Source organism: Cetorhinus maximus, chromosome 13, assembly GCF_964194155.1.
Source record: "Cetorhinus maximus chromosome 13, sCetMax3.hap1.1, whole genome shotgun sequence".
Classification (NCBI taxonomy): domain Eukaryota; kingdom Metazoa; phylum Chordata; class Chondrichthyes; order Lamniformes; family Cetorhinidae; genus Cetorhinus; species Cetorhinus maximus.
This window is the reverse complement of record NC_135891.1, coordinates 77,074,897-77,088,679: the sequence shown is the minus strand read 5'-3', so window position 1 is coordinate 77,088,679 and position 13,783 is coordinate 77,074,897. Positions and strand designations below refer to the sequence as shown.

The 13,783-nt window shown below is 41.2% G+C and overlaps 1 protein-coding gene across 18 annotated transcripts in view; it reads right to left on the bottom strand.

Annotated features, from left to right (window-relative positions):
- The window catches only part of eps15l1a (epidermal growth factor receptor pathway substrate 15-like 1a), a 389,837-nt gene that overhangs the window by 27,900 nt on the left and 348,154 nt on the right, over positions 1–13,783 (bottom strand). The window lies entirely within an intron of this gene.

Here is a 13,783-nt window from a genome sequence, read left to right as displayed (position 1 = left end):
CAGGAACAAGGGCACCCAAGTGCTTTTGAAGTTCAACACTTCCCAGCCTCTCACCATTTAAGAAATACTCTATTTCTGTTTTTTTCTACCAAAGTGGATAACCTCACATTTCTCCACATTGTATTCCATTTGCCAATTTTTTGTCGACTAATTTAGCCTATCCAAATCCTCTTGAAGCATCTTTGCATCGTTCTCACAACTCACATTTCCACCTAGCTTTGCGTCATCTGCAAACTTGGCAATATTACATTTAATCCCCACATCCAAGTCATTGATATAGATTGTGAATAGCTGGGGCCTAAGCACCGATCCTTGCAGTACCCCCACTAGTGTCAGCCTGCCAACCTGAAAATGACCCATTTATTCCTGCTCTGTTTTCTGTCCATTAACCAGTTCTCAATCCATGCTAGTATATTGCCCCCAATCCAGTGTGCTCTAATTTTGTTTACTAACCTCTTGTGTGGGACCTCATTAAAGCTTTCTGAAAATCTAAATATATCACCTCCACTGGTTCCCCCTTACCTATTCTGCTAATAACATCCTCAAAAAACTCCAACAGGTTTGTTAAACATGATTTCCCTTTCATAAATCCATAGTGACTCTGCCCAATCCTACCATTATTTTCTAAGTGCCCTGTTATCACATCCTTTATGATAGATTCTAGCATTTCCCTACTACTGATGTCAGGCTAGCAGTTCTGTTGAAGAGTCATACGGACTCGAAACGTTAACTGTGTTCCTTTCTGCAGATGCTGCCAGACCTGCTGAATTTTTCCAGGTATTTTTATTTTAGGTCTGTAAGTTCCTTGTTTTCTCTCTCCCGCCTTTCTTAAATAATGGGGTTACATTTTCTACCTTCCAATCTAATCAGCAATCAAAATGAATTTAACCCAGATAATTAATTTAACCCACTTATGACAGTAACAATTGAGTGAACTAGGCTTTTCACTGCAGAGAAAGTGAATGCAAATGCACACATAATGGTGTACACACTAATAATTTTGTATTTTTCTCCCCCTCTTAAATTCTCTTCTTCTGATGCAGAAAGTCAACCCTACTGAAGTAAGTTGCCAAAGTCCTTCAGTACCTGGGTCAACTGCCAATGCTTCATGTTTGAACATAGACAATAAACATCAGCAGGTTATTTGACAACTGAAAACATCACAGCCAAGAACACTCCTGTCCTCAAACACAGTTTACGCACATTGATGTTCCAACAAGGTTCACTGGACAGTGATCAGGGGTTTGATCCGTGATTGTTAGCAGAGAGATCAATTGCAGCACTCACAACAGCTGCCTGGCTGAGAGCAGCAATCATAGACAGGATTGAGGTTGGGACCTTTTGATCTGTATGCCTTAGTACTACACTAACTTTACCAAGTAGGTCATTGTGGGAGCTACTTGAAAGTTCTATTATTCTAACCCTTGATGTAGAATCCCTAACATGAGTGGACACCCTTAACATGGTATGCAACTATTTTCACAACTGCATATTGACTCACTTGAGAGAGCTGTAGTCTTTAAACGAACATCAAGCTGCAATAATAGAGTATCTCTGCAGTATTATTGTTACAATGGCTATTAAACATTTGGACTAGAGCCTAAATTGGATGGATAGAATGAAGGGTGTTCAGTAAAAACAACTTTTAATAATGGCATATTTATTTCCACAGGTTTGAGGTGTTATATAAAACTTTTTAAAATTGAATCACGGAACAAAAAATACATTTCTCTTGAATTGCTCAATATGCCTGCAGTCACTTTAGCAGAAGCTGTAGACCAGCTGTAGTCTGTCATTCTCTCCGTGCTCTCAGCTGAAAGGCAGCACATGTACTGAGGCCGCTTGAGAACACCAGAATGCAAGTTTGGGGCAGGGGTTGAATCTTAGATTACCCTATTGCTGGATACATTTCCTCACTCACTGAAAGATGTTCAATTTGCACATATAAACAGGTATTGCCATCATCCCATGAGAGGTTGGGCACAAGAAGTTTGGGCCACCATATGGCTGTTTTGTTACATGATCTTCTTCCACTCCACTGGGTGCAATGGTTTTACTCATAACTGCCTCAGTTCTTTTACTAGAAGAAACAACACTGAGACCAGCAGTGAGACATAGAGCAATTGAATAAAACTACGGCAGCACCAGGTCAGGGAACAAAGAGTGGCAGACTGGAAGAAGACTTTCAAAGAACAAGGAAGGTCATACTTAACGGCAGATAAATGAATATTCTTCCTAGTTTTGTCAGCCTCCAGGTATTGTAACACAACATGCAAAAACCTGACAATAGAACTCAGACCAGCTTGAGGCACAGTGACAAAGGACTTAAGTGGTCATATCTCGAAAATATGATGGTAAAGCATGAAAGTTAATGGAGATAGCTTTATAAGAAACCCTCCACACTGGTTCAAGAGGTACCCACAACATAACTGAAATTGGCTTGAGCTTTCCCTGATGAATCTGCTCTGCCAAGGAATAAAATCAATTCCACACGCTCATCTCCATTTCGCAATGAGTTTGTCAGAGGTCTATTCCTTTTGAAAGGAAGAAGTTCCCCTGGGTGTTGGAAACATTTGGTTTTATCTACATAGAAAGCTAAAGATCTGTGCATAACAAGGCATGACTTGTCTCTGTGGAGGAAATGAGATGCTGGTAAAACACTGGTACCTTCTTGAAGGCGAGTATAAATTCTGGAGATAAATATTCAGTTATAATTTTCAACAAAAGCAATAGTAGATGATGTCTAAAAAATATTCAACTGGTTTTTTGAACAAAGTATGGTGGGATCAAAGTTTACAGTTCTTTAATCCTTTGCACCAATAGAATGATAGATTTAAGTGTAATTACCACATAAGTTTCAAATGCATGAAGTTACTCGAGGTACAATTCAAAACCAAAATGGAACAGCTAGCTATATGAGTAGACAACAAGAGGAGATGTGAACTTTCAACAAGCTGAGTCAGTCCTCTCCATGCAGGCAAAAATCATTGGAATTTCATAGTGTACAGATTTTTTTTCATTATGCAGGATAAACCTTCAGAGTTAAGACTCTTCTGAATCACTGCCAAGACCATGTATGAGAAATCTTGCTACATCTCATGTGCTATACAACTGGGACCTTATAAAAAGATAGGCCCTGTTCTAACAGTAATTAGGTTTACGGTGAAACCTAGCCTGTGCATGCAGCTCATGGTGTGCTGGATGGTTGTCATGACAGAGAGGTCCACAACTAGCCAGTCATCCACTTGAAGTAAACGTATAGTTCAAGGAAAAGCTCATATGGTATTGTCAGAGACCTGAAATGCTGGAGAACACACAACTTTAAATCACAGGACAGGTCCCAAAACATTGGAAAACAGAAACCAGTTCTTCCCTTGCATTTGGTTTAAAGTCATTAAGTATTGCAATTTGTTTCTGGCCATTGCATCTTCCTCCAGTCCCCGGAGAAGATTAATACAGGCCATATCTGTGTGGGTGGCCCGAACCGCTCAGTCTGGAGGCTGACAAAATGGCAGCCTCTGCTGGCAATGTTTGGAATATACTTGACGTTGATTCTGAAGTCCTCGGAGGCAACAGTGCTGCACTGTAGCACTGTAACTGCAGTAATGCTAACACAGTGCAGGTAGAATAAGAAAAGTGACAGCTGGTTAACATCTAGTCTGCTAATGCAATCAAGAGGTCATAAGCTGAATGTCAGTGTGTTCTGGGACATAGACTCATAGTTCAGAAGTAATATCAACTAGTACAAGGCATCATCATCATCATCATGTATATCCCGCCCAAAGGCAGGTCCTTTGCTCATAGTAGTCTTTCCATGTCTCTCTATACTGTGCCGGTCTTTTCATTTGCCAATAAGCCAGCATTGATATTCTCTTCCTTCCTCTTCTTTTTTTCCAAGACAGATACTGGTAGTGCTGGAGCCCTGTTGCCTGTGTCAGCAGGTCACCTTCCCTTCCCCATCTACATTCGAAAGGCTCCAGATGCAAAGGATCAGTTTGAGGCAAATCAGCACCACCTTTGTGTACTATAATTAACAAAGCTGCAATGGCTGACACTGGTGCTAGGATGAGGTTCATGTGGGTCATTGCTGCAGCTCATTTAAAAATGAGACCTTATGGTACTCATCCTTTCTTAAAAAAAAATTTGATCAGTTGTTGGGGGTGAGAGAAGAATGGTGAATGCTGTTCATGCCGAGTAATGGAACACCTACAGGGACTTGGATGTATAGCACAGTTCGATGCAAGGTTTAGCAGCTTCCTCTATTCTGCTTCCAGCAAAATGTTTTTGCCCCAAACTTAGAAGAATGTCCATTGCTGCATCTATGTACAATGTTAATTTCCCATCAGATGACTTCTGAGTGAATTTAACATCAAATTAAGGGCCATTTTGTGCTGTAGGACACTTACAACAAGATGACTTTTGTCTCAGCAGTTCTGGCCTAATTCAAAGCCTGGTCCCAGAGCTGAAAGGCCACGGTCTAAAACACTGCACCCACCAGAAGCCAAATTGAAGCTCAAAGGACACTATATGACAGCAGATACAGCATTCAAGAGGAGAAACCAGAGTCAAAGTCACAAGGTGGAGAATTAAACAGCCTGACCTGATCCTTGCTTGATGTTGGTTGAATTGCCCATTGCTACTTGAGCCTGTGCCAATACCATGTGTCAATGATTGTATCAAAGACAGTGATGACAGCAGTGGAGCACTGGTGGAGAAGTGAGCTTGATCAAAACTGCCATCAGGCAACAATGGAAGTTAGGAGAATGCTGCCATCGAACTGGTCAAAATTAATCCTGAAAGAAGTATAATCTTCCAGAAATCACAAATTGCTGCTCAGTTTACGTGACTTCCCCAGAACATTGTCATAAGGGCTCCATACTGAAACTCAATTATTCCCCAATTTCCAGCTGGTGGTCCATCATAAGGCAAACACGATGAGTAGTGCTGTGCCCGCACTCAGCTAAATTGAGTTTGACTGAGCTTGTCCTCACTGGAAACCTCTAGCAAAGGAGAGGATGGGTGCAATAAGCCTTTTTGCTAAGTTTAGAGTTGATTTCACAATTCTGCAAATTGTGCAGCAGTTGAAGACACTGTAAACAGGTGCTACATGCTGTGTTGTAACACAAATTCCAAAACCACCAGCTTTGACGCAGGCCAAATGTGAGTTGAGCAAAAGCAAACACACCAGGAAAGCTTTAATGGGCTGTACTGCAGCCTGAAAAGTTATCAGCCAAGGCAAATGCACTAATAGGTAAAAGAAAATTCACGAACTTCTCAAAGAGCTTTCTAGGATCACCAGAACTGCACTGATTTACAGTGACAATACTGACAAACTAGTTTTTAAATGATACCATACACAATGAATAGGACCAATGGGAGAAATAACAAGAACTTATTCAGAACATTGCCTCCTAAACAATTAAAATGGGGAAGGGCATCTCATTAATATGGCAACACAGTGAAACTAAAGTCTTTAAATGTGTCTTCAGGTGATTGCTTTTCTCTGTGCCATAAGTTAACTGCAATTCTTACTTGAATGAGGTTGAATAAATGTGGAGGACCCAGAGTTTTTGTTGGTGAGGGAAAAATGAGGTTTCTCATGAACTTTACAAGTCTGGGGCCTGTTTCACTGATGTGTTCACAAATTTAAATAAGGGTATCTATGATTCCAGAGTCTACAAGATGACAGTACTATGTCAAGTAGGTTGGAAAGATGGGGACGTATGTATCACTGCTATAGGAAACTTGGTCTAATAGCAAAGTTGGGAGAATCATGTCATGTGAACATACCCTTTCCCCTTCATTTTTGCATCCTTAGGCTGACTGAGACAAAAGAGCCTTTGGTTCTGTGCACATTATTCAGTGAACACTTTCATAATTCTTATCTAGATTCCTGAAATTGAGTAAACCAGACAATTAAAACACTGATATCTGCTGACAATCAGAAACTAATAATTGAAAATTGAAAGTCAGATTAACAGGAACACATCCAAGATGAAAGATGAGAATGTTAAAAACAAACGCTGCAAATGCTGTGGAGTGGCTTAATACGCTTGTGAGTTCCCAATATTGGTAGCATCAGGAGGAATGTTAAAACAATGGCCAGGTGCTTCACCACAGATCCAGAAGAGATGATTAACAAGGGCCCTTCTCTCAAATGTAAAAAGCAATAAACCCTGGAGCAGCATCGGCAGAGATTCTATGACAGGATCATCTTTCTTTCCCTGCACCTCCTGCCTCCAACCCTTCATGGTTTAACACAATTTTTTTTTAAATTAAAGTGGAAGGAAATTAACAGTCAACTATGTAAATCAGCAGTAATTGGCAAACTTGTTATTGCGTTATCAAACGGTTTCTTTTAAACTGCCCTACTTGTGTGCTGTGAGGTTAATCTGTTGGCTGTTATAAACAGTCCCAACTGCTTTCTCTGATTCTGATCAGGGATCAGAAACACGTCAAGGCTCTAAAAGTCAACCGATTCCCTTTCACTTCAACTTATGCATATTTGGGTTTATTGTACAGAGCATGAAGAATGGAAAAATACAAATAAAATCAGCCTCTAACTGAGCACAACAAAGAAGAGTTTAGTTTTTACTTGCTTGTTTCAGGCCTGCCACACCCAGAGATTTGGTTCCCAGGTAGCTGATGTGGTTACCCTGAAGTAAAAAACCTTTCATGCAAAGGGCAATGCTTCGAAATTTGCAGAAAACACAGGCAGGCCAAATCAAAGCATCTTAACTTTGATCTGTCAGCTCAGCAGTTTGAAAACCATATTTCATTATCTTGTAAACACCTTACTCAGGAAATCTCTCCCCTCCCAAAATACCATCCTTTAAAATTAGGCTGAGGTAACTCCCTCGAAAACTCCAGTGAATGATAGTAACCAAGAATCTTTGAGGTTGCATCATCAATCTGTTTTTTGTGTTACCTGATCAAAGCAGGAATAGCAAAAGGGGTGCTGTAAATGGTCTTAGTGCTTGTAATTTGGGAGAGAAAGCAAGGGAAGGAAAGAGAAAAATGCAATGACTCAGATGATTTATTATTATCCAGTGACCATTTGCTGCAAAAGTCTGCAAGTCAGCAGTGTTTTGGATGTCAGCTATGATGCTGCCTCTATTCTGCCCTTGCACACAGCCAAAAAAGAAAACGTGCTTCAATGAGCTGCCAAAGGGAGTTCGCTACTGTGTTCTGATATGAAAGATTCTCGGAGAGGAGATGGAGGAAGCAAGTCTGCATTATCGTTAGACTTTCACGGCCAATACCTGGATTACCATCTTGCTGATTTCAATAAGTAATGAACCTAAAGCATAATCAATTGAGTAAGAGAACAAGTTGGGTTGGGTATTGTTCGTTATCTATTTAGAACTCACATGAAGCACCAAATATGTAAAAAAGACAGAGGAGTAGATTTTAAAATCATGTTATGTTATAATTAACGTGAACAAGAAGAACTATTTTCAAAAGACAAACACAACTTTCTGAAGAATTTTGGCCTGTCAGTTTCTTATTTAACAGTGGAAATATTTGAAGAAGCTTCTATCTACACTATAGGGCGCACAAATCTGATAAGATCAAATCTTTGCTGGGATCCACCTTTGCTTTGGTTAAAACAGAGTTGATCTCATGCGCTCCTATGTAGGTCTGCACACACTTTGAAAAGTATTTCTTATTACATTTTCATGTCTTCCAAGAAGCATAACTGAATTAAATACCATTTCCTGTTGATACATCAGCCCCAGGGAAATAAAAAAGGCCTGTATATGTTTCTTTTTTGCAGGGGGTGAAGGGGACAGAGGAGCCAGGCATGTTTGGCGCATCAGATAGAGAGCAGGAGCAGCTAGGGATGGAGTGAGCACGGACTGCCTGGCCTAATCATAGAATGACATAGTAAAGAAGGAAGGCATTCAGCACCATTGTGCCTGTCCTGGCTCCTTGGTGCAACTACCCAATTAGGGCCAAACTCCTGCTGACCTTTCCTCATAGCCCAGCAAATTTTTCCTTTTCAAGTATTTATCCAATTCCCTAATGACTGCATTGAGGGCCTGGATCCATTTAGTATTTTCATTAACGTATTACTGAAAATAAACTGCGCAGTTCAGAACCCCAATAAACATGTCATTATTGCCTTTAATGCTTAAACATGCATAAGAGGATGAAGGCTTGTTAGACTGTGATCCAGCACAGAATCAGCTGTGGCAGCACAGCCTTCTAAAACTTACACAACCATGTCTTTGACAACAGAGGTCTCCATAAGAGATCAAAGGCTTCAGTCTACAACACTGTTGTTGTCACCACCCTTCTATATAGCAGTGAGACTTGGGTCATCTACCAAAGGCACCTGTGCAGGCTGGAGAATTTCCACCAGTGTTATCTCTGCAGGATACTCAAAGTCAAGTGGAAAGACAAGCGAACAAACTCCAACATCCTCACTGAAGCCAATTCCTCCATCATCACAACCATGACCATGTGAAATCAGCTCCACTGATCCGGTCACTGCACCCGCATGCCAAATAATTGGCTTCTGAAGCAGTTCCACTTTTCATGACTTAAGGATGGCACCCGATGTGAAGGAGGACAGAGAAAATATTTTAAGGTCATCCTAAAGACCTCATTGAAAATTGGTGCCTGGGAGGAGCTTGCCACAAACCATACCATGTGGTGGCCCCTCATCCAACAAGCTGCAACACTGTCGGAAACCGACTGCATAAACTCTGCTGCGAAGAAGTGACGTAAGCGCAAAGAGAGAGCAGAGCTCTGGCTTCAGAACCCTCCTTTCCTCAGGGCTACTCTTGTTCTTGCTGCCCAAAGACCTGTGGCTCCAGGATTAGCCTGCTGAATCACCTGAGGATCCAAAAATCACAAAGCCTGGCTGACGTCATCCTCTTCTCAATGGACCGACAACAATGAGAAGAGGCTACCCAACCACATGCTAAACAAAGCTCCAATGGTTACACGCTGTTCAACTTTAAATCACCTTTGCAAATAAAGTCCCTGTTTTCCTTCAACGAGACAGAAAGAGAGATCCTCATTCCAATAAGCAGTGGTTGTCATAGGCAGGTGAAGCCTTTAGAGATTAGCCCAAGGAGATTACATCAGAAGAAATTATGCACAGGAGAACTTTTCTTGGAGATGAATTGAGAAGTTAACAAGAGAAAGTTAACCATCACTCTGTAAAATCTTTGTCAACCATCAGGAGGGGCAGATAGGACCTTTCAGCAGCTCACAAGGCACATGCTGCCACCAACCATGCAATAGGGTAAAGGAAGAAACAATTGTAACGTACTGCTGAGCATCAGTCTCTTCAAATCACTTTCTGCTGACACAACTAATCTAATGAAACTCCCAATGTCCCAAGATGACCAGATAAAAGCCAACATAGTTTCTGCACAGCTGTTGTAGGTATAACCAGGGAGACAGATAGTGCAGCCAGCGAGTTGTTATTACGAGTCAGGACAGTAAGTATTGACAAATATTCCAGTAGAGGTGGGATGACATTAAGAGGTATAAGGCAACATCATAGCCAAGCTTGCTGCCGGACTGTCACCACCTGATAATTACTATCGCTCTCAAAATGTCTTGATCTTCCTCGCATATAGTCCCACAGGGATTACTATATAACAATCAAAAAAAAACACCGACTGACTTTTCTCTCTCACCTCCATATATTGAGGGTCCAAATGAAAACAGCCAACAGAGCGAAGAGTCAAACAACAACTTAGGTTTATACAGCACACAATGTAATGAAATATCTCAAAACACTTCACAGGAGCATCATAAAACAATGATACCAAGCCTCATAAAGAGATATTAGGTCAGATGACCAAAAGCTTGGTCAAAGAGGTTGGTTTTAAGGAGTGCCTTAAAGGAAGAAAGTGAGGTAGAGCAGCGGAGAGGTGTAGGGAGGGTATTCCAGAGCTTGGATCTGGGCAACTGGAGGCAAGCCAACCAATGAAGGAGCAAAACTGTGAATGCACAAGCAGCCAGAATTAGAAGAGTGCAGGTATCTCGGAGGTTTGTGGGGTTGGAGTAGATTACATAGATATGGAGGGGCAATCCATGGAGCGATTTGAAAATAAGGGGAACTTAAAGTCAAGACACTACTTGACCTGGAGCCAATGTAGGTCAGTGAGTGCAGGTGTGATTGGTGAACAGCGTGTTAAGGCAGGTCCAGCAGAGTTTTGGATTACCTCAAGTTTATGAAGGTAGAATGTGGGAGACCAGGCAAGGAGAGTTGGAATAGTCAAGTCTAGGAGGTAATGAAGGCATGAATGAGGACTTCAGCTGCAGATGAGTGAAGTCAGGCAATATTATGGAGGTGGAAATTGGCAGTCTTTGTGATAGTATGAATATGACATCAGAAGCTCATCTCAGGACTGCAGGACAAGATTGTGCACAGATTGGCTTAAACTCAGACTGTCGCCAGGGAGAGGATGGACTCAGTAGCTACAGAATGGAGTTTGGAGCAGGGACTGAAAACAATGGCTTCTGTCTTTTCAATATTTAATTGGAGGAAATTTCTGCTCATTCAGTGCCAGAATGTTGGATAGCCAGTTTTATAATTTAGCAACAGTGGAAGAGTTGAGAGCGTGGCGAGGTAGAGCTGGGTATCATCAGCATACACTATACCTTCAGATAATGATGCTGAAGGATAGCAAATAGATGAGAAATGGGGTGGGGTGGGGTGATGTGGGCAAGGACAATTTACTCACTTCTGATCAGTATGGTTCAAAGTCATATCAAATGGTGCACTTATCCACAAAATACATCTAGGTCTAACTAAAATCAATATAATTAGCTCAGCATCCTTCTCCTCTTCTCATTCATGTTGACTCATCTTTCCATGGGAACTGGCCAAGTGACCTTAGTACATCTGTGTGCCTGGATCACAACTTTTAGCAGGATGTTTGTGCATGCATATGTTTTACATGCACAAGTATGTTTCTATTTGTTGAGATGTTGGCAGCCCTGCCAATTTGCATACAATGCCTGCCCCTAGTTGCACTCAAGATTTGATGGTGGACCTTCTTCTTAAAGCGTTGCAGTTCATGTGGTGATGCTGCTTGCATGATGACGTTTGGTAGAACAGTCCAGGATGTTGACTCTAACAATGATAGAGGAACAGCAGCACATGCCCAACTCTGGATAGTGTATGACTGATAGGAGAACTTTGAGATGATGATATAGTCCCATGATGTTGCTGCCCAAGGCACTGTAGATGATCCATACAGAAGTCACAGAACACCATAGATGGACATTGAAAAATGGAATTCATTAGCAGTGGTTTCAATCAAGCTGACTGACTATCCTGAATAGGGTTGAGCTTCTCAAGTGCTCTTGTGGCTGCATCTAATCAGGTAAATGGTGAGTATTTAATCACACTCCTGATTTGGGTTTTGTAGATGGTGGATAGGAAGTGAAGGGTTAGGAGATGAACTACTCATTGCAAAGTACCCACAATCCTCACTACTTGCAGCCACAATGTTGATATGGCTGGAGCAGTTCAGCTTCTGGTTAATGGCAACCCCTAGAATGTTGATAGTAATGGATATAGTGGCGATGTTTCATTCAGGTCAGACAAAAGTGGTTAGACCTTTGCTTGCTAGAGATAGTTATTACCTGGCACATATGTGGCACAAATGTTGCCTGCCATTTGTCAGCCCAAACCTGGATATTGCCCAGGTTCTGCTCTAGACTGCAATGTGCTTTTTTCAGGATTTTGGAGTCGTGAAAGATGATATACATAGTAATTTTTTTTAGCAAATAGCCCCACTTTTGATCTCAATACAAAGGGAAGGGCATTGGTGAAGTAAGTGAAGATGACTAGGCCAAGGACATTGTCCTCAAGCTCCAGGAGTGATGTTCAAAGCTATGAAGATTTATCTCTGATAACCAGTCAATCACTAGAATGCTTTTCATATGACTTCTCAGTTTTGCTAAGGCTCCTCTATGCCACACTCGGTTGAACTGTGCCTCTATGTCAAGGATAAATGCTTTCACCCCCTCTTGTGTTTAGCTTGTACCTGTGTCTGATTCAAGACCGTGGCAAGCCTTAGAGCTGAGTGAATCTGACAGGTTCTTTCCACCACTATGGATTATGGAGAAGAAGCCAATAAAGCAGCAATTGGCCAAGTTAAATGTATTTTTTTAATGCCAGGACATAGCTAGGCAACATCGTCAGGCAGATGCCAATTTCATAGCCATTCTGGAACAACTGGAGTAGATCTAATGCACAGATCTTCAATCAGATATAATCAAGATCCTTGTCTTCACACAGTCCATGTATTCAGCTACTTTTCATCTAATTTCTCTTTGTTTCCCATTATGTAATCATTGTTTTAGGCCACTTCATAACATACTAAATGTCAACCACATCCTGTGGGACTGATTTCAGATGTTGGTCAGGTCACACAAGGGCAGCCTGTTCTCTTCTTTGAAGGACATCACACTCAGCTAGGATTTTACAACAATTGATCAGCTTTCACTTACATTTTCTGGGGTTAGCCCACAAATGACCAGATTTATTGAATTCAATTTCATAACTTGCCATAGTGGGATTTAAACTCAGCCACTAGGTGACTAGGTTCATGCGGATGGGGTGTCCGGTTAAGTTAGTTGAAGAAAAGGCCAAAATTAAGAAACAGTTGGTTGCTGTGATAGAATAATTAGGATTTTTCTGGATTTACTTTATTTGCTCTCAGGACATGGTTGACACTGGCAATGCTGCATAATTTGCCCATCCCTAGTTGCCCTATGGTGGTGGCGGTGGTGGTGGTGGCGGTGGGCCTTTAGTTTGAACAACTATATTTATTGTGCTGATGGTGCTCTCACAATGCCGTTAGGAAGAGAATTCCAGAATAATGATCCAGTGATTTTGAAGTAATAGCAATATATGTCCTATTCAAGATGATGCTTGATTTGGAGTCAATGGTGTTTAAAGACATTGCTGCTTGATCTTCTCAATGGAAGGAGTTGATGTAACCATGGTAAGTTACTACAGCGAATCTGTAGATTGCACACTTTCCAGGCATAGTGTGTCTGTGGTGTGACAGGTGATACTGCATCCAGTAGGAAGCTAACAGTTATCTCCATCTATAGCTATCTTGCGCATAACTATATTTGCCAATGATATATCCACAGCAAAATAACCTACCTCCACTCATTGGCTAAGCTCGGACATACAGATTATTGATATTCATAGATCTGCAGCCCAGCATTTTACTGCCTTTAAAAAAAATGGAAGAAAAATTAGAAATTTATAAGAGGGCGGATGAGGCCATCAGCTGTCAAGATGATCATATTTTAAACTTTCTGAAAAAATGGGAATACCAGCACATCCCAGGCTAAAACTGCTGACTGAAAAAATACTCATCTGCCATCTGAGTTGGCCCTCGGCTCCATTTTGCACACCGTTGTTTAGGATGTTAGAAAGGAAGCAGTACCAGGCATAAAATCTAAGGAGAGCAATTTGCTTCCTTTTCCTGACATCACTACCTGCAGAGTTACATCTCTCATCTGTCAAAGGATATTTCTTTGGGAGCTGTTGTGCACCAATCAAAAACAAATCAAGCAAGCAGGTAATGACGAATGAAGACTTCTCTTTTAGGACAATGCGTTCAATGCTTGTGTTCAACGTTATAATGATATATCATTTATTTTGTCTGTTTGCCTTTTTGTTAAACTTTTGACAGCATGTAATTCAACAAACAAACCACAAAATGCAGCAAACACTACGCTACTGGAACACAGAGCATGCTCTAGAAACTCTGAGGAAAGACAACCTCCA